General features: G+C 44.7%; 1 non-coding gene across 1 annotated transcript; it reads left to right on the top strand.

Annotated features, from left to right (window-relative positions):
* Positions 1-229: 229 nt before the first annotated feature.
* Trnas-gcu (transfer RNA serine (anticodon GCU)) lies at positions 230-302 on the top strand. The gene has a single exon. It is a non-coding gene; the product is annotated as a tRNA-Ser (tRNA).
* Positions 303-21,648: the final 21,346 nt, after the last annotated feature.

The raw sequence follows: 21,648 nt of genomic DNA, 5'->3' as shown, positions 1-21,648 counted from the left end.
CCCACTCGCACTAGCTAGCGCTTGGAGAACGCGAATTCTGAAAGGGAGTGAGAATTTTTAACACTGAGTTGAAACAAGTTACAGACAGCCTGCGCGAGCGAAACGTATCTCATTTGCGCACCTTAGTACTACGCCTTATCCCCTAACGCGTACCTTAGATACGCGTTAGGGAATAAGGCGAATATAATATCTTTTCGTTCTTTTTCTTTTTCTTCTTTTTTTCTGACCCGCCGCGGTGGTCTAGTGGTTATGGCGCTCGACTGCTGACCTGAAGGTCGCGGGTTCGAATCCCGGCCGCGGCAGCCGCATTTTCGATGGAGGCGAGAATGGTAGAGGCCCGTGTACTTAAATTTAAGTGCACGTTACAGCACCCCAGGTGTTCAAAATTTTCCGGGGCCCTCCACTACGGCGTCTCTCATAATTATATTGTGGTTTTGGGACGTGAAATGCCAGTAATTATTATTTTGACACGTCCCAGTGGTGGTTGTGCATGCCTGTGCGATTCCTGGTTTTGAGACATTAGTAGCGCGTCGACGGCCAGCGGCTGTCTTTTCATGGCATCCCGCGCTTTTCGAGACTGAACAGTGAAAAATTCTAATAAAAGTGCTGACAGCAAAATGTAACTGTCAGGGCGTTAGGATAGGAAAGTACTAATAAGCAAAACGAAAAAAGGTACGCAGGTTACATCGCAGTTCTGCTGAGAAAAAAAAATGGACTCCAGGGTGTTTATACGTGAACACACAGCAATTGCGGTGTATGTGCACGTTAGTATACAACCGTAGATAGGAAAAAAAAACGCCATTTCCTTTAGTGCTCAGCTTACTATATTGGAATCGAATGAGAAGGGAACAATAACTTAAGTCCATGTTCTCCGCATGTTGTGTGGTGAAGGTGCAGCACCACAGAATTTTCCTCGGGCTGTGTGTCAAAGCAATAATTTTCATCTGCTGTTATTTCAGCGTCGTCTTTATACAAATTAATCGTTCTTGTCTGATCACCATTTCTTATTTCGAAAACATAGTACCAATGCAGTTTAATGAAAGTGTGCATGCAAACTGTGCTGAATTTAGAAAGTGTATAGGCTCGAGCTCTTTTCTGCCGATCAAAAAGACACCAGTCAGTGATTACATCAATAGCAGATTGATGGACTGTTAGTCTTAACTGGATGAGCAAATGCATTCAAGTTCTTCATCACATAGGATCTTCGGTAGCTACGTGACCACACAATAAACTAAAGCACGTAGAGCATTGTTACAAGTTACAGATTAGTCATTCTACCAGCAGTTTTGTATCCACGCACGAGCGTATAAAACGCGCACCACCAAAGCTGATTTATTGTCATTTCTTACGTAGAAATGGTCTTCCGCAGCGCGGTCTCGTAGGATCTTGTTCTGGGCCTACGTCTTCTTTTATTCTTTTGTTATTGCGCTGCTCTATTCTAAGAGCATGTTGCAACAACTTGCTTAAGTATTAGTACTTTAAAGTCGTCGCACTCTAACATGTGAGTGGCGGATGTACTTCAGTCAAGATATGATACTCGCTCTTTTGTTAGCATGCAAATATTACATCACCAAATGGTACCAACTAACGCTAGTCATGATATGCATTCTGCACTAACCCTCCTTTTTCTAAAATATACGTTCAGGCACACCCATTCTTTGTCCTAAAAGCATGAAAGGACATCCTTATGGTACCATATTCTCCTGAAATGAGCACGATTCTGGCAAAACTGATAACACGATTGGAGTAGTCTCTCAGCACCAATTACCAATTCACGTTTTTCTATTATTTTACATGCCTCTCTCCATCTTCCATAAAGCACAACATCCTGTCACTGTCACTTTGAAAGACGTCGAAAAAGATTGCTTCAGCTAAAACAATCTTCATTCGAAGCTTTCTGTGTTTTTCGGGACGTAATAAAGGCAGAATTATCTGCTCTGCTTTTTTCTCAAAGAGGGCCCTAAAAAATGAAGGACGACGCGCCAGTACAAAATTATCACCAGAACGACAAGCCCGATTGAATCCTCGAATGAATTCTTTTTTTTTACTTCATCCTCTAATGTAATTCCCATCTCTATCTTATTTTGCGAGTCTGTTTTCGAGTCGCTCCCGAGCTCAAAGTGCATACGCCGCTCCCGCGAAGCAACGTATCCACGCTTTGGGCTGCGGCGGCAATTAGCTTCTGCACAAAAGGTCCGTGCGGACAAGATTCTCAAAGGAGCCCCTCAAAGTGTGTTCGGCGCGACCCAGAGCAGAAAAGGCTCGAATGAATTTCGCCCGAGGTCAATGTACGTTGAAACCGAAAACGCCCCCCCCCCCCTTCGTCCCATCCCAGACTTGAGATTGGTGGCTCTCACATTAGGCGGTCCATGTTCATCGCGTTAGGGCCGGTAACGCTTTTCTAAGAGAGTGCCACCAGTGAAAGAGAGGACACTTTCCAGCCAACGTACACTGTGAGTGATGTGAATAAAACTGGAAAATCAGACTTTCATTTCATTTCCTTTTTTTTTTTTTGTACCGGTACAAAACTGGACAGGCTTGCCGTCGCTTTCAAAGACGTTTCTTCAGGACTGCGCTAATTACTATGCGTGATAATGAGAACTGCACAAAGGGGCAGTCTTGCACAATGTGAAATATGACAAGCACCATCTCCTTTGGTTGAGGTGGCGGAGCTGACGAGGACGCGTTCGTCGCGAAGTTCCGTCTTGCGTTGTTACTCAGCACGACCACTCAATTTTTCAATCAATCAATCAATCAATCAATCAATCAATCAATCAATCAATCAATCAATCAATCAATCATCAATCAATCAATCAATCAATGAGCTTTCTTTATCCTTGAGAAATATGGAGCTAACAGGAAGAGACCGCATTACTGCAGCTTGACAAGGCTCCGACCCCCTACGACGTCAGCAGTAATATGAGCCATAGTACAAGAAATGATTGTGCTGGGAAAAAGTTATTGTGTTTCCTGACAGAGACAAAAATGCAGATATATTTGCGGGCTGCTTACAGAAAACATCGAAACATGCAAGGTGTATATGATACTATCAGTGCATCGACAAAAATCCCGTGGTCGTCGTCTTCCTCACAATGGCCAATATGGCCGCCTTTGTAACACATTCAATCCCGCGACAGTGTACTTGCAATACTCTGACAAAAACGAACAAGAAGTAGAGGCAAAATGGCTAACTAAAGCCTTTTTCGTTTGTTTACCTCACACTTACGAAATACGAAAGGGTGAATAACATTGTTAAAACAGAACTGTAAGAAAAGAAAAAAAGTACCCCCTCAGTGTTTATGCCATGTTACCTAGTCAGGAAACTAAACTGAGGAAGTTGGCAAGCACTACTTCCAAACGCTACTCAAGAACAAATACAATGCTCAAAGTTCTTATAAAAGCCGCGTATTTACAACCGTAAAGTTTTTAGAGTTAAGGTAGCTTCTTCATTTATGCAAAAGTGGTTCGAGAATGCCTGGCTGGTGTGCGTTACGTTTTACAGTATCAAGCTGTTGCCTAAGTTAGGGCAGGCTTTTCATTAGAGAGCTCGGCTTTCGAATCTGTTGAGCGCAGCGGTAATGAGGCCTCGAGGTGCACGATACTGAATGCGAGAAAAAGGCATAAAGGAGAGATGCCTCGACCTGCACAAGTAATGCATCGCAGGCGTGGGCTCAATACTGCCGGCGCTGACACAAAACATGGCCGATGGCTTACCCTTCACCTCATTAGTCGCAGCCTTTTCATGTCGGTATGCACAGAATACGCGCCGACTGAGCTTGTGTTTTTCGCTCCTGGCTTTTTTCAGCAAGGACACCCAAATAGATTGTCGGCTATGTAGGCCAGGCAAACCCTCGCCTGCTGCAACATCACAACCACCACCACCACAACCACCACCACTATACCATGTACACATAGATCATTAATGCCAGCTCCATAAAGAGCACTTAAGCTCGTCACAGCATATCCTTATCCTGGGCATATTTGAACGAATAGCCGTGAACTATGGTTTAATATCATTTGTGAGCAATAAATCATGAACTAGGGCCCATAATCTCCCTACCTTGTACGTGTTAGGGAGAGAAAAGTACAATTTAATTCTACCTTACGCTATTTCAAGTACTAAAATGGGCTAGTTGCTTACTGAGATTATGAAACTTGGTTACTAACAATATAAAAGTTTGTTACGGATATTATAAAAGAACGAGACACCACTGTAAGCACATAAGAAAATCGTGAAGCTTTAAGTGAACTTTCATGCGCAGCTATACGCAGGGAGCTTACACAAGACGTGAAGAACCACGTGAAACCTTATGTTGTGCGCGCTAACAACGTTTTATGTCTTCCCCACGCTCTTCACATTGATGTGCACCATAATAAAGTTTAAGAAAATACATAATAAGTGCACGCATGACGGGTGTTATTGTCCTTGCTAATGTGCGTAGTCTCATCCGTGCAGCAACAGCTGCTTGTGTAGTACCGTGTAGTGAGGTCTAGTTGCTGTTCGGCGTATTTCCTCTGCGTCTCTTCCTGTGCTCCGTGCTCTTAAGCGCCGACAAAAAAAACATTAACGTTCTGTAATTACACCCTCTTCAGCATGAATAATGCACCCTACTCGTGTGAGCCCCTGCCTACACCTTCTTTTGGCATTTTGGGGATTATTTGTATGCGCACACATAAAAGACAGCGAACACGCTCACGTAGGAATAATGAATCTTAGATTGTCCGTCATATAGTAAATGGCTGATATAAGCTGCTGTCTCATACGCACTTAAGCTGGGTGTAAGTACATCTAGGTACACGTTCACAAATATTGACTTTACGCATCAATATTGAATCCTCAAGCTCATCGTTTTTTTTTTTTTTCGTCAGTGTCTCCTGCTAAAGGTGTTTTTCTGTATACGGATTTTTTCGTGACTCTTACGAAACTTCTAAGGGCCTTTTATTTCTAGTTCCTAGTGAACAGGCCTGCCTCCTAACTATGTTGTGGAGTGTTATTGTCTCTCTTCCAAGCATCGACTATGTAAGATATCCCCAATCAAGCTGGCATGAAAACACCGGCGTGACTCATCGATCTGGCGCTTAGGATTTGGTAACGTACAAAAGCTTTTGTTTCTTTCAGCGATGGCATCAGTCTACTAATTATGAGGGCTTCGTTCTTATTCCAGACCCATGTACGAAATCAACAATTCATAAGACAGCTGACTGGTACAGTTACTTCACAGTGGCATGGAGAGGGGGGGGGGGGGCAGCATATTTCTCTTCAATGCTTATTAGTGAGTCGCAGTGCACTGAATAATTGGGACAGCGTTAGAGGCCGATGTAGACGTATAATGCCGCATTCGTCAGAGAACACTGAGTAAGAACACGGAGAGCAATTGCGTGTATCGCTGTGTGTCCTCGTGATCTTCTCCACGCTGATTAGCGAAGCATTTACTGAGATAACGAAACACCAAATTCCCTCGTGTAGTAAAGGGCACCGTGGATATAATTTTTTTGATAGCGATGTTGGTACTTTTATACTGACTGACACTACTAAACCAAGGTAACATCATTTTAGTTAACTAGATTTACCGAAATGTAGTATCGCTTTCCAAGAGACATGCCACGTATTGGGCGTGTTCTGGGTCGTGCCATGTTCTAGGTCCTCTCGTGGGGAACTTTGGGGCAATAGTGAATGAAGATTTTTCGCTTCTGAGGAGCACTAGCATATGACACGGTGAATGATATGGTTTCTTTCCTCTTTATCAGCAGTAATTCGTTTCAAAATGCAAGGTTATCCAATTATATTTAACTGACTTAACTTTAATACGGTATCGGAACCCGAAGCTAACGTAATTTAGTAAAGGTATCCTGCCTAATTCTGAAGACTTATGGTGTTTTAGCTTGCAAATTGAAGCACGCCATCCACTCCTGACAGTAGTTATGAAGTGCCGTCCAGCTAGCGTCACTATACTTTCTTCTGTATCCGGCTTTGAAAACAAAAAAACGCCAGGTCCGCGCTTAAAGCGCAGCACAGTCACAGCGAAAGCTCGAAGAGCGGCATTTCTAGAGCCCGTTATATACTCTCTTGTGGCTACTAATACAAGTACATTAGCAACGTACCCACTACGCCACAAATCATAATTTTTGGGAAGTTGGGAAGCACCCACCGCGACATTACTCGTCATTCTGTGGAGAAGCGAGGTACCATCTGTAAGGCATTATGTGCAGTTTCTTGATGCAACGGCTGATGACGATGAAGAATAATGACTGAGCCTTTTGTAATGGGTTGGAAGCTTTAAAGGTCCCACTAGTTACATAATTCGCATTGTGCGACGCCCGGTCGTTATTTCACTCTCCCACCACGCTTTATAACATACGCTAACGTGAGAAAGAGAGAGAGGGGGTAATTAACTTTATTGAGACCCTAAGGAAATGGATCATGGGAGCCTTATGGGCTTCCTTGGCAACCAATAAAAGTTCACTTGCGAGGAACCCACTACGCTATAAACAATAATTTTTGTGAAGTAGAGAAGCAGCCACTATGCGATTTTTCGTCATTCTGCGGAGAACCGTGGCACCCGCTAAACACCTGTAGGGCATTATGTGTACTTTGTTGATGCTGTGGCTGATGACGATGAAGAAATATGGCAGAACCCTTTGTAATGGGTTGGAAGCATTGAACGACCCACTCGTTGCGCAGTTCACATTGTGTGACGCCTGGTTACAGAATTGTGACGCTTGGTTGTTATTTTACTCTTCTACCACGCTAGATTACATATGTTAGTGTGGTTCCTTCCCGATGTCAAGCCTGTATAGGGTCTTTTGCAGAGCAGTTTCAAGCACCTTCGAACCTCGTTCCATCCTGGAATTTTTTTCCTTTTTTCGTTTGTTTACACTTCGAGCGATAGGGGTTACGGATTCCGGTGGCGGCGGCGGCGGCGGACAACTACGGCGCCAAAAACGACCCTTGTTGTGATCTCGTAACATCTTTCGCTGTAAAATAATGTTTTTCAGCGAACCGCTCATCAAAAAGCTATCAGCAGCCACGGCACGCTGTTTTACAGTGAAAGCTGTTATGAGATCACAACAAGGGCCGTTTATGGCGCCGTAGTTCTCCGCCGCCGCCGCCACCGGTATCCGTAACCACTATCGCTCGATATAAAAAAAAAACGAAATAAGAAAAATTTCCAGGATGGAAAGAGGTTCGAACCTGGGCCCTCTGCGTGGGACGGGAAACCAGTATTCTACCTCAGAGCCATGCCGGTGCTTGAAACCGCTTTGCAAAAAGACCCTATGCAGGCTTGACATCGGGAAGGAACCACAGTAACATATGTAATCTAGCGTGGTAGAAGAGTAAAATAACAACCAAGCGTCACAATTCTGTAACCAGGCGTCACACAATGCGAACTGCGCAACGAGTGGGTTGTTGAATGCTTCCAACCCATTACAAAGGGTTCTGCCATATTTCTTCATTGTCATCAACCACAGCATCAACAAAGTACACATAATGCCTTACAGGTGTTTAGCAGGTGCCACGGTTCTCCGCAGAATGACGAAAAATTGCATAGTGGCTGCTTCCTTACTTTACAAAAATTATGATTTATAGCGTAGTGGGTTCCTCGGAAGTGAACTTCTATTGGTTGCCAAGGAAGCCCATAAGGCTCCCATGATCCATTTCCTTAGGGTCTCAATAAAGTTAATACCCGCCTCTCACTCTTTCTCACGTTAGCGTATGTTATAAAGCGTGGTGGGAGAGTGAAAAAGCGACCGGGCGTCACACAATGCGAATTACGTAACTAGTGGGTCATTTAAAGCTTCCAACCCATTACAAAAGGCTCAGTCATAATTCTTCATCGTCATCAGCCGTCGCATCAAGATACTGCCATAATGCCTCACAGATGGTACCTCGCTTCTCCGCAGAATGACTAGTAATGTCGTGGTGGTGCTTCCCAACTTCACAAAAATTATGATTTGTGGCGTAGTGGGTACGTTGCTAATGTATTTGTATTAGTAGCCACAAGAGAGTTTATAACGGGCTCTAGAAATGCCGCTCTTCGAGCTTTCGCTGTGACTGTGCTGCGCTTTCCGCGCAGACCCGGCGTTTTTTTTTTTTTTCACTCGCTTCCAGGTGCCTTCAAAGAATGTATCGTCGGAGTGCTCTCTCCATATCCATCTTTAAAAAATGCCTGGTTTTAATACCGACGCTACATTTCAAAGAGAAATTGTTATGCAAATCGTCCCCACTCGGATTTCCCGATGCAGCGTATACGGCGTAGCGCAGTAATGCAGTTTACAAAAGGTCCGAGAAGCTGACAAAGCTAACCTATATTACGCTTTTTTTTTTTTTTTGCGCGCTTGATTCATACCAGCCTATATTGTACTATGAATGGTAGAAGCGCGCGTGCTAAACTGAGAGAAATAAAAATTTATGTACACCCCTTTAAGTCAGTGCATCAAAAACGCTTGAGAAAATTCTTAGTTTGGCGTCAGTGGGGGGCGAAGCGCGACCGGAAAGATCTATTTAGCAACGTACTGAAAGAAAGAAAGAAAGAAAGAAAGAAAGAAAGAAAGAAAGAAAGAAAGAAAGAAAGAAAGAAAGAAAGAAAGAAAGAAAGAAAGAAAGAAAGAAAGAAAGAAAGAAAGAAAGAAAGAAAGAAAGAAAGAAAGGAGGACATCGAAGTAATGGTTGTTCTCAGAGGGATACTTTTGTTTTGACCAGTAATATTTTTCGCTGCCGACATTCAAGAAAGCTGGTACTGTAATTTGGAGCACATGACTTGTCGTGATGAGCCATTTTATTGTACAAAATGAAGCTTGGGGGGCGATCGGAGATCTGTTCGTTCCGCTTGTTCGTTCTCCTGGGGAAGAACATGCGCGCTCATTGGCTGAAGCGAGAGATGCCACTCAAGGCCGGGGGGTGTCGCCATTTCTTTTTTTTTTTTTGCTTGATCTTTTCTTTTTTGGTGACGTCATATCGCGTCATAACGAGTAGGGTGATCGGAGATCTCTGTTCTGCGCCGTTCGTTCTGCACCCATTCTGGCGGCGCACGTGATTAGCCGAAGCCGGAAAAACTACGTCTCTGAAGGGCGTAGCCATTTTTCTCTTTGTTTGATCTTTTATTTTTTGGTGACGTCAGACCGCGTCATAACGAGCATGTCGTCTGCTACAAACGAACGAATCGCGAGGCCGTTCGCACGCGTTCTCTCGAGCGAACAAACGGCTTCGCACGGCATGATGCGGTGGTTGCGGCAGCCGCAACAGCTGATGTTCAGAGAATGGCGCTTGCGACGTGTGCTTCTCTTGCGGTTGGAGGTGCGAGATGTGTTTAAAGCCATGAGCGAGTGCGGCATTGCTTTCGGTTCTCGTAACGAACAGTGCGAACGAAATGAACGGGCTGTGGTCTTACGCGCAGGGACTTCTTAGTTCAAAAGCGCTACCAGCTCTTGCCACGTGTCGTCCCGGTCCTCACTCGGGAACGACGGCCCCAGCGGGCGTGACGGCGTAGCTATCTGTGGGTGCTCTTTTATAAAATCCAGCAGAAGCTCCCTTTGACGATCCGACACCCGGGAGCCAAACCAGACATTCCGGTGGGACGACATTTTGAAAAACTGCGCCAACCGCTACTTTTCTCTTTTCTTTTCGCGTGCGCGACTTAACATAGCAAGCACGTTAGAAAAACTAACACCAATAAGTATCAGCACTCAAAGCTATTGCTGTTTCAGAAACTGCTTGAGCTTAAAAAAAAAGATCTTTTCGTATAACAACTGTATTTATTAGAAGGCGAGAAACACTTCGTTTTGAAATATTCGGTCCCTTTGCCGAGGACAAACGATGCGCATCTACTTCCGGAAAGCTTGCCGATCACCGCTTGACGATTGGCTGTCCTCTTCCTCTCGGCGGAAGAGAGCTGCGGACCGCCCACTTTTGTGACGTAACACCGCCAGAACGAACGCGGAACGAACAGAGATCTCCGATTCCCCCCCCCCCCCCCCCCGGATCGAAAATTTTCATTTTTGCCCTTTCGCTTCATGCTTTAAGCGCGTACCACAATGTATACGTAGGATCAAACAAGAATGTCAAGGAAATATCTTTCTTGACATGTGGGAACCGGATTTTTTAGACAATCGATAAAGTCTAGGATGTTATTTTCAACACCAGGGGAAAAAAAAACTTCGATGCGGGTGTTGCCACGTGTCCCTTGTGAAGGCGTTTGACCCACCACGAAGCGAGGTCAATAGAGCTTCGAGATCCTGACTTATGGCTAATCTCTCTCGCTAGCGCCGTAGCGGCACAACAAACACAGAGCCCACAGAACGTGTATCAGACGCTGTTATTTACGTTTACACCGGCGCAGGTTTCAGCCCCTCCTGTCACGAGGCGTCGGTGTGGCGAAATCCCCCCCCCCCCCCCCCCCCCCACCCTGATTACTCCTTTTCAACACCGCATTAGTTGGCTCATATACTCTTCTCAGCGAAGCACCTCGATGAGGTCCTTGGCCCGCAACGTGGCAACGCGCAAATTCCGTTTGACGTCGTCCCTAGGGCTATTGCCTCTGCACACACACAGACACTCGGGAGAGTAGCGAGAGCTAAAGAGGCGAGAACAAAACAAAAACGGGATAAATATCCCTCAAAGAATGAATGGCCCGATCGCCGGAACATCTCCGGACCACGGCACTAGAGGGGTATGTACGAGTAAGCGGAGACGCGAAGGCCGAGCGATGGCCACTCAATACTTCTCGGGAAAGCCGCCAGGGATGGCAGATGATATAAGCGAGAACGGCAAGTGAGGGTGCTTCCCCACCCCTTTTTTTTTCGTACGCTCTACCATAGTTAGACTGGGCTGGCACACGGGCGTTGCTTCGCCTGCGCGCGTCTCCAGTCAGGCCATGGTACTACATTCCAGCAGCGTCCCGAGACGGGAAATCGAGCGTTAGCTCCGCGTCTTCCCGAACGCAAGACGCCGTAGCCTGACGGTCTCCTTGCCGTCCGTTTTTAATTTCTTGCTCGCTGTTTGCGACACGTGATGCAATCGAAGAACAATCGAAGTAAAGCAGAGGAGGCAGACAACAATGAACTGAAGAAATATAACTATTACAAATAACGCCGTTAACGCCGCAGCCTGAGCCAACGTAGCGAGTCAACGAGAGATTGAGAGAACAAAGGCAATAACGGCAAAACATAAATGGCGGAGATGGAGTGATAGCGTCTCAGTCGATTTGTGTTCGAGGCTTTCGCCTCCGCCCGGCGTCTTTCTTTCGCGAGCGCTCTCTCTAGTGGTGCAGTGCACTACCCACGGTCTCTTTGCCGTTTTGTGCTGCGGCTGTGTTAGGGCCTGTGCGGCAATCGCCATGCGCTCCGTACATTATTAAGCGCAAGCACGACGGTGCATGCGTGTTTTACAGACTTGTGTCGCGTCAAGTGGATCAGAATTCTTTTTTTACGACAACCACTTCGCTTAGTGTATGTTTAACTCGGCGAAAAGAGATATATTATGTATCTGCGAGCGCTAGTCGAATTACCGCTCTGTTTGCGTCGCGGCAGTAGAGGCAACGGCCCCATATTCGCTGCAATGCACCAATTTTTTATGATCTTACCAGATTCTTAGCGGCTCTTCTTGTCGTTTGATTATGTAATCCTTCTCGGTGCTTCGTGTTTCAACAGTTCCGCACTGCTTTTTTTGTGCGCAAACGTTCACTCTCTTTCGGGACCGATGAAATAACGCCTCCTGCTGAGTTTGTCACCCCATGCGTGGTTTATACATCTTAAATAAGCAGCATAACGCAACACATGCGCGCGTGGGCGCCTCCATAGATATTACGACTAACACGGGGAGCAGAAAACGTCACTTCCTGATAAAACTGGCGAACTGGATGATGCAAAGTGTCAGAGCGATACATATGCATAACTCTGCTACATATAACTCGAGGACAATGGCGCCGAAGCAAACCTAGGTGCGATACTGCTATGATCGTATTTTCTTTATTATCATATCATTTGACTCTGTTATTAGCTCCGCTGTCAACAGCAGCTTCATTGAAGTCCCATCAGTTTCCGTCTTCCAGAGGTGCATTTCAGCATGGTATATTTTTGTGACCTTTTTTTCTGTGAGGCCTACATCTTCTTCTTAACTTGTTACACGCAAAAATATTGTAATCCTCTTCTACCTCATTTTGATGGCATATTTGTTTTTTAAGTGTACCTACCGTGTTTATTCGAATCTATGCCGATGTTTGTTTTTTTTTCGAAAAAACGATGCGCGAAAGTGGGGGTCGGCTTAGGTTCGAGTACAGATTCGAGTGCAATGATTAAGCTTTTTTTTTTCTGGCCTTACGAATTTCGGGGGTCGGCTTAGAATCGGGGCCGGCCTAGATTCGAGTAAATACGGTAATATTTTCATATAGGGGCAACCTTTTCGCGCTGAAGTCTGCCACACGAGAAGTTGACAGCAACGTTGAGAATAGCTGAGTACACGTAACCACTTTCCCTAGGGTACGTTTCGCACTTACCCTAGACCGAACATTGTCACGCCTATCCGTTGCGTATACAACACAGCCTGGCGGTCTCGTCTGGTGAAGGGTTTAATGGCAGTATCGAGGTCACTCATGAACAATGGCTGATGCTTTATTTTTGTCTGCGTCTCGCTTTTCTGTGTGTGGCCGCCGACGAAAACGTTCCGCTCGGGACCCATTTACGGCCGCTCCAGACGGAGACGGTACTGAGACGTTGGCGGCGCGTCCCTTCATGAAGGCACGTGCGAATGCAGCCATGTATCACAGACAACATATGAAGGACGCCTCCGGTTTCCACAATGCAACGCCCGTTATTCTGTCTTCGGGGACTCGACGTTCCCGCAACTGCGAGAAACAACATACACGACGCGCGCGAAGTAGTTCTCCTATACGTGACAAGCCGGACAAGGACGCTGTCGCTAACGCTGCGATATGAAAACTTAACGCATCTACGGGCGATGCTTTCAGAGTCTCCGCACATAGTCGTTATCTCCTCGGAAAGGGAAGGGACGGGATAGGGTCTAGCAGTACACGTGGTTTATTAATGGCTACAGACCTCCTTGGGGTCCTCCTAAGGCGAACTACGCAGTTAAGTGACGGGCATTAAGTCGCATCGTAAGGCGAGGACTCCTCGGTCGGGAAGCGTCAAGGTGATGTAAAAAAATGCACTAATTGCTGTTGACTTACTCTCTTGTTCCAAATGCGGAAGTGCAACCGAGAAGTTGCACTTCTGCAACTTCTGCAACAGGGGCAGCCTCGTCTACTCTACTTTCCACTTTAAAATTAATTTTCGTTCCACTGAACCGGTAGCTCGCGTGACACAGCTAAAATAAAAAACCATACCAAATTTTCTTAAATTGTTCACCTAATATGACTACGTCGCCAAAACTTTGGACTAATTTGCCGCACAAGAACAATATGCCTATGTCTGCACATTGAAGTTGATATGGAGACAATTTATAGCAAATTGTAATAGGAACTACCATATAGATATCATCTCGGCCCTCTTTTCCGTTCTGTGTGGTTACTAAAGAAATTAAACTTATTAGGGAAAAGTGCCAGAAAATACAGACGTCTGCATTCCTATGGTACCTCTTAAATTAAGATCACATAATATGGAACCCCTTACAAGCTAAATTTCTTTCACGTATATTCTACAGGGGTCGTGCTCACGAAGTCTTTTGTTCATAATAGTTGTTTGCACTTGCTTAGCTTGTATTTTCACAAACTAAAAAATTGGCCGCGTATCTGCGTGCTCCGCTGCAAATGCCGCGTAAAGACGATAGAGGAGGCACTGCATCTACGCTGCGTGAGATATGGACGCCATCTGGCAATACGTCGGGAAACGTGAGCTTGTGCAGAGGGTTTCCTTCCTCCGTGGCAGAGGGCGTTCGTCAGCGCGCATAGCATGGCATTTTCAGTGCAGCCGCAGCCGCAGCTTAAGAAACTAGGGCCTTTAGAATTATGTATCTATATATTTTCTATTAAAGGAACACACCGCATAATACTTACCTAGTGATGTTGCTCCTCAGATATGCGTAAAATGTACTTTTTTATCGACAACGTTCACAAGTATGAACAGCCGTACCAGTTCCAGATGGGTGGGAGGTAAGCAAGTGGTTCAACTTTGGCCGGGTTCAACTTTGGCCTGTATCGGGTGACAGACCGACAAACAGAAAGACAGATAGACAGACCAAAATTTCTGCGTTTAAGTTCCCCAAGAAAGACTATCGTCTTTGAAAAACATCGAGTATGCGGTGGCTTTGTGACTCAAGCAGCTTTCTTTTCTTTTTATAGCTTACAAGGTTACTTCTTAATAATACAAAACCTTAGAAGAAACCTGGAATAATGTATGGAATTTCGTGCTGTTACGTAGGAATCTTTTTCCGCCAATTATATTACTTCCTTATCAGCTATCGACTTCATTGGTCGATAGCACCGATAACGTTGGATGACGTCGTGTGCCGTCATCCAACGACGAAGATCAAACAGAACCACAGCTGAAAAAAAAAATCATTATACGCTACGACCCCTAGCTGGCTCTTGAGCAATTAAGATAAACTTTTATCTCTCTCTTTTCATAAAACTTTTAATACGCCACGTCGTCGGCAAGCGGGAGAGCCGTGAGATATCGTTGCCGCTTTTAGTAAGTTGCGTCCCGCGAAGCGTACTCTCTTGGAATAATGCCACCCTCGGACAAAGTTGCCCTTAATGCTTTCATGCCGCTTTGGGCCAGCGATTACGGGCTTAATTATTCAGCAAAAGCGACGATTATGGCGCGCCGCGTTGAAAGCCTCTGTGAAACATTACGACGATAACCGCCGCTCAGTTCAGTGGAAATGAAAATAAACGGAGTTAAATGCTTATTCGCATTATTTTTTTTTTCACCTGCATTGACCGATTGCGCGTTGAAACATTTTGCAACATAGAGAAGTGGCTGTTCTGGCGGCTGCTGTGGGTTAAGCGGCGTCTATCTTATGTAATCCGGTTTCTACAGAAAGTAACTCCTAGTCAGATAGTAAAATTCAATATACATTGGCCTCCCTTACTTCAAATGCAAGGAAGAAAACTCTCCTTAAGTTAAGGCGGGCCAGCAACTATTTACAAGAACAGCATTTTCTAAAAGGTGACAATGCTTTATTTCCAAAGACCCCAAACTGATTTAAATGTCGAGCTTATATATTTAGCTTGAATGCAGGATGATTTTAATGTTTTTTTCTCTAGATCTCTTTCATTATACAGCCCCACTGTTCTGCCAAAAGTGTATCACCACCCGAGCTGCCTTTATTGAATGCAGAAGCTATAGCAACCTGTAGAAATTTTGCCATGTATGAATCCGCAATGTTAGAAATTTCCTGTATTTGAACGCGTCCGCAGTGAAGCGGATAATAAACACTGCGAAACAGTATGAGATGCACGCAATGCTTTTGTGTCATCAATGGTAATGCAGTCCGTGCAGTACTCGCCACACACATTACAACGTTATTCTGGCGGAATGTATGACTTCATATTCTGCACCGTTTACGAGGCTACAATTAAACGTGACCGTCAAATAATTAATCATATACAGGCTGGTTTGAATAGCATCTCCTGTAGAGAACTCATAAGGCAGAAAAGACGACGGATGAAGAGAGCACCACAACACACGGGCGTTCGCTCACAAGTGTAGGTGAGCGCTTGTATTGCCAACGAATCCTTCTAACGAGGATGAAGTTTTTTTTGTATGATTATCGTCTGTTGACGAACGATAGAGATACAAAGGAAGTAAATACAGGGAGGCTAACCGTTGTTAAAATTCCGGTTATCCCAGGGTTTTCTACAGCAAAAACCGGCCTGTCAAACACGTGCCCTGCTTTCGCTTGTTTCATAGCGAGTGTATCAACCCGGCAGGTTGTATTGCTTTAAATAGCATGCTTGAGTGTATAGGTCAGCTTCAAGCTTGTGAGAGATCACATGCTACCTGACACCACCCAACAAAGAGTCTTTTATTCTTAATTTCATGTATATAAGGAGAGGTTGGTGCAAGTGTATGGCTACTCCTCTTCTACTGCATGCTAATAGTTGCCGTCGATAAGTAGTGAACAAACGTAAAGATATACAAACAGGCACATAGACGAGGTTCTCCACCATGACCACGAGAGTCCCTCGCTAAAACTCTCAGGGTTGCCCACAAAAGAAATAACCGGTAAAGTGGACGGGAGAAGCATCGCCGCCGCAGCTCGATTGGTGCAGCGTCGCACGCTTAATGCGACGAGTGGGACTTCGGTGCCCGCCGGCGGTGAGTTGTCTTTTTCGTTTATTGTAATTAATGTTTCCTTATTACATAATTAGCGGACTTCAAATAATATCTACGAATAGCGCTTCCTGTGTTTCCCTTAGCGTTATCATTTGTTGGATTTATATTATAGCACCTAACAAAAAGTGGGCCCCTCGATCCGTTTCCCTTTTTTTATAATCTTCACAACTCGCCTTTCACGCAAGATTGCATCACTCGTTCTTGCGCAACAAAACGCGACTTGAGCAATAGCTTCTCCTAAGCATCGTGCGATATTTCACAAATTACGACATGGACAAGGGTTATTACGGAAAAATAACGCGCTAATAAGGTTGCGTAACATCTGTTAGATCGTATTAGTACCGCTGTTACCAACATTACGATTTCCTTTTTTAAAAATAGCGCGTAAGTAAATGATTATGATGGAATGCCGTAAATGCATGAAGGTTACGTAATTTCATCCCAAGGCGCTGCTGCCGATTACGTTGTAAGAAAAAGTGAGCCTGGAAAAGGGATCAATTGAACGCTAATATCTCGTAATCACATAGTAAATATACGTGAATTTAGAGCGCAGCCTATTTTAGTGCGTGTTACATAGTAGAATCCACCTTTAATTGTTGCTTCTGCGTCTGGTACGTCGTCGTATCGTTTTTTTTTTTTTTTTCATATCTAAGCCTGTTAAACACCGACTTCACCACGATATCATGTGCCTGTTCAGGACTCTGTACATGTATTTGCGTTAGGACTCGGTATTTTGTGTGTTACAACGTGTCCTAACAATATGTCTTTGTACATTCCAATATATCTATAAACTACGTGCTGACGTCATTGATTACCTTAAGGAAAGCTTGCTGTAGATTTTTTGGAACTGCCACATTTCGCTGTATCTCGCAAAACACTTTTATTTGTATTACAATTATTAAAAATGATGTAGCTGACAATATTATAGATGATTCTTTTATTTCTACTTTAATAAAGTACATTGGCGTAATAGAAGCCTCGTGTTTGAGGTGGCCAGCACAGTGGGGAAAAAAAAAAAGATCTCTATACTATTCGTCACACGCGATTATTTTGTCACCAAGTAAACCACGACAAAAAAGAATTTGGCGAAGCGTGCACTATGTCGCGCAAGGCTTGAAACAACGAAAGTGGACGATTCTGAAATCCGATCTGGTTGCTTCTAGGTTGTAGCTAGACTTAAGCTAGGTTAATCACGACACGCATGTCCAAACTCCAGAACCGAGCTTTCGCACCTGTCATAGATCTACGGGCACGTCGTCGTTGGCGTAGGGCTTCCATCGATTCGGGCTCTTCTCGCAGCCGCCGTTGCGTTTCCCGTTCCCTAGTATGGCAGCTTCGTACTAGTCGTGCCAAGCCTTTCTTTTTACGTCCAAATTCTGTGGCACATACCCGTTCATGACGGTGATAGTTTTCTGATAGGCCACACATTACGGCTAGCTTAAACAGCTTCGTTATTTAAAAAAATCTTGAAACTGCATTTGCATAAATTTGCAGTGATTATTACTACAAAAATTTGAAGCATGCAATCGCTTCAAACCGTTAGTCAATATCTGGCAATGCTCGCTCATCAATGATTTATTAGAAAACGCTTGCTGACGTTAAAAAGAATATGTGACGCCGTCATCATCGACGGAGGGTGGGACGGGACAGGGGTCAATCCCCTCTTCCCGCCGCCTCGCCCGGACTTTTAATAAAGTTTATTCATTCACTCATTTCATTCAAGTTGAGTTTGACTTCACTCAACTTAACTGTTAAATAATAAAATCGCGCTGCAGATCGCAGTAAATATTCTAAGTGTAAGATAATGTCTCCACTTTGCCATTAACTTTGCTCGTTCTGACAGCATTTGACAGTTTTGAAGTAAGTTGGTGTCCCGCCGGAAAACACTATAACTCAAGCGCTGTTTCGGCCTTTAGGCGAACTGATATAGATCTACGCTTTCTGGGAGTTCAAAAGTTCAAAATGGATTAGCATTGTTAAACGTTAAATAAATAGATAAAGAGTGCTCACGCAATTAATCTTAGTAAAAGTGTCCTGTTTTATGACACCTCTGTAATGGATTAGGCGTTGTTATTCCGCGACTATTATGGGTAACTGATATCTGCTCCGAAATGGCAAGCTAGTTTTCTTTTTTTTTCTTTTTTTGTCTTGCGTGTACATGAATCCATCAGTTTTATTTTACTATAGTTACTCTATGAGCAAGAACAACGGTATTAATAGTAAGTTTTAAGCATTGTAGTACAGGATCGGGAGTACTTCGCCTTGTTTTTGACTGAATACAATGTTTTTATCGTGGGAGACTTAGACCCGATGAGCACAAGGCACTGCAAGACTCTTAATAATGTTGTTACCAACCAAATCGCATATATGCTGAAGTACAGCACAAAGTTAGTTGTCAGGTTATAGTAAACGTAGGTTGCATTTTTTTTTACCAACTGCAGTTTCGGGCACCGCTGCGAAGTTCCTTCGGTACATCGTGCTTCGTCATTGACTAGCGTGACACAGCACTAAGCTCGTTAGAAAAACACTGCTAGAAAAATTCTAGCCGAGGTCAATTTTATCCATGCACCGACACAGTATTTTCACTACGTATAAAAGAGGTCTATAAAATGCATTTCATATTACGAAGTGAACCCCTGACAGTAAACTGACCATTTTCGTGTTATTTTCTCTATTTGTTTCAGTTTGCTGTTTGATTAATCTACTTGCACTTTTATTTTAGGGTATTCATTCCTTCTTGCTGCAGAACAGAGAAATGAAGTAGCCGAAGCGCTACATACCTCATTCTATCCTCAAGAAAGTTATGACACGAAAGAAAAGAACAGAACAGGCACCGTGTAAGCCTATAGCACATGACCTGCCCGCACTTTGCCACTGACATGTACCTACGACATTAAAATCGCCATAAACAAACTCATGAGATGCTACTTATATTAAACGAGCCAACACCACCAGCGCACTGCGGGTTGTTGTGCCCTTCGCGGCGATTCGCAAGCCCCCCATGTCTCCCAGGATCCGCGAGCCTATGTTCGTGACGGCAGTGATTGATGAGCCATCGCTGAGAACGCAGCAGAGGCATCGTGCGCGCGGCGAAAACGTTCCGGCGTGTGCTGGCTTATCAAGAAGAGGCGATGGCCCGCCGCCGGGATGAACCTGTGCTTGTATACAACGGTGCGTTCGCGGTATGCGCTGGCAGCTTCACCATTTCATGCTCTGCAGCACGGATTCGTGAACACGCAGGATGAAACGCGGGGTCGCTCGCTTCGCTGCCCGGATATCGAGGGTCTTACGAAGTCGAAGGCAAGGACGCTGAAGTCGCGTTTTGATGGCAGGAGGCATATATCGTTGCTGTTGGCAGCTACACATCGCTATGTCTCTTGCGGAAGCAACCGGCTCGCTACGGCATGATGTCGTGGCGGATACCACTCACATAAATGCTCACAATGGGACGCGAAAAAGAATCATTTGACAGTTTTAGATGGTTTTAGTTTGGCGTCTACAGCAGCTCTTCGGGCGTAGGATGCTGTTGCAAACGGCCGGCTGCCTGGGTTGAGTGAGCTGCTGCGGACCCCAACTAAAGCTGTCTATCGATTCGACAGGTAAGAGGTACTTCTGAAACTCCTTTGCGGGAATTTGCTTCAAGAATATGCGATTACTGCAGAAAGTAAGTCCAAATTAGAGACGCTGTCAGTAGCGTAGCCACACATCTTTTTCAGAGGAGAAGGGGGGGGGGGGTCTTCAATCATACTTTATGTATATGTTCCTGCGTGCCTTTGCATGTGTGCATGTATGTACATACGCAAAATTGAAATTTTTAGGGGGGAGGGGGTGAATCTCTTCCCCCACTACGCCTACGTCAGCGCACGCTATATAGAGCTGCGGAGCCAATAATAATAATAATAACAATAATAATAATAATAATAATAATAATAATAATAATAATAATAATAATAATAATAATAATAGTTGGGAAACCACGCTATCATTATGAGGCTTCTAAAATTTCTACAACCTGGCGTTCTTTAACGTCCACCTAGTGCGTAGCCAATGGCATAAATGGCCGAAACTGTTACATATACATAGTTAGTAGTTTGTTATCATCGCAGTACTTTTCCTTTGACGTTTCTTCCAATATTTAATGCTTTAGTCAGAAGGAATCCAGGTATATATATATATATATATATATATATATATATATATATATATATATATATATATATATATATATATATATATATATATATATATATATATATATATATGGATATGAATTCCTTCTGACTACTGCATTAAATATTGCAAGAAAAGAAACTTCAAAAGAAAAGTAATGCGGTGATAACAAGCTAACTACTAATTATTTATAATAATAATATCTGGGGTTCAACATCCCAAAACCACGATATGATTATGCGAGACGCCGTAGTGGAGGACTCCGGAAATTTCGACCACCTGGGGTTCTTTAACCTGCACCTAAAAAAATCACGCCATATCCACGAAGTGAATGATGATTGAGGACGTCACACGTTGTTATAGCAGCGATTGCGGTTAGGTTGTTGTCGAACCACAAGCGGTAGCAGACCTTGCAGCTGTGGCCGAACGTGTGGTCGAGGAAATCGCGCTTGAAGCGCGCGTCGGCGCCACCAACTTCAGGTAGCGACCGCTTTCGGCGCTTGGCCTCTGCATCCCGCGCCCGTACCTCTTCGAGGTTCTCTTGCCGCCGCTTCCGCGCTGCTTCGGCTTCGCGGTCTTGTATCTTGGGGCCCGCACGACGCTTACGTCTCTCTGCGGGCTCGCGAGCTCTCACCGCAGCGTCTTGGCGGCGAGCCCGCAATGCTGCTGCCTTGCGAGCCTTCCGCTCCGCCGCCTTGTCTTCTTCGTTCATGTGATTAGTATCGAAGTGCACTGCCGGAGTGGAGCGAGCGCCGCATGCTACAGTTGGCTATGCTATATGTGGTTTTGCCTGGGTTAATATCATCATCAAGGCGCTCGAAGAACAAAAGGAAGAAGGTTAAGAAGGCTTCTCTTTCGCTCGAGCTGCGCCTGTAGCGGTCGCCTGTGGAACTAAGGTTACGCGTACGACGCAGGACTTTGCCCCAGCTTAAGAACCTGGCCAGCCAGCTCCTAATATAAGTACACGGGCCTCAAACATTTCCGCCTCCATCGAAAATTTAGCCGCTGCGGCCGGGATTCGATTATTTCGGTGGTGGCACGGCCGAAACGTTAACCAGTAAACACATGCAATTTTCGTAAGTGGGCTCTTTCATTCCTCCGACTACATGTGTACCGGACATTCAGAACCCAGTGTGCACAAGACTCTGCCTCAATAGGATAGCAGAGCTAAAGACTCGACCTCACTGA

Source organism: Rhipicephalus sanguineus, chromosome 5 (genome assembly GCF_013339695.2).
Source record: "Rhipicephalus sanguineus isolate Rsan-2018 chromosome 5, BIME_Rsan_1.4, whole genome shotgun sequence".
Lineage (NCBI taxonomy): Eukaryota > Metazoa > Arthropoda > Arachnida > Ixodida > Ixodidae > Rhipicephalus > Rhipicephalus sanguineus.
This window is presented reverse-complemented; position numbering and strand designations above follow the sequence as displayed.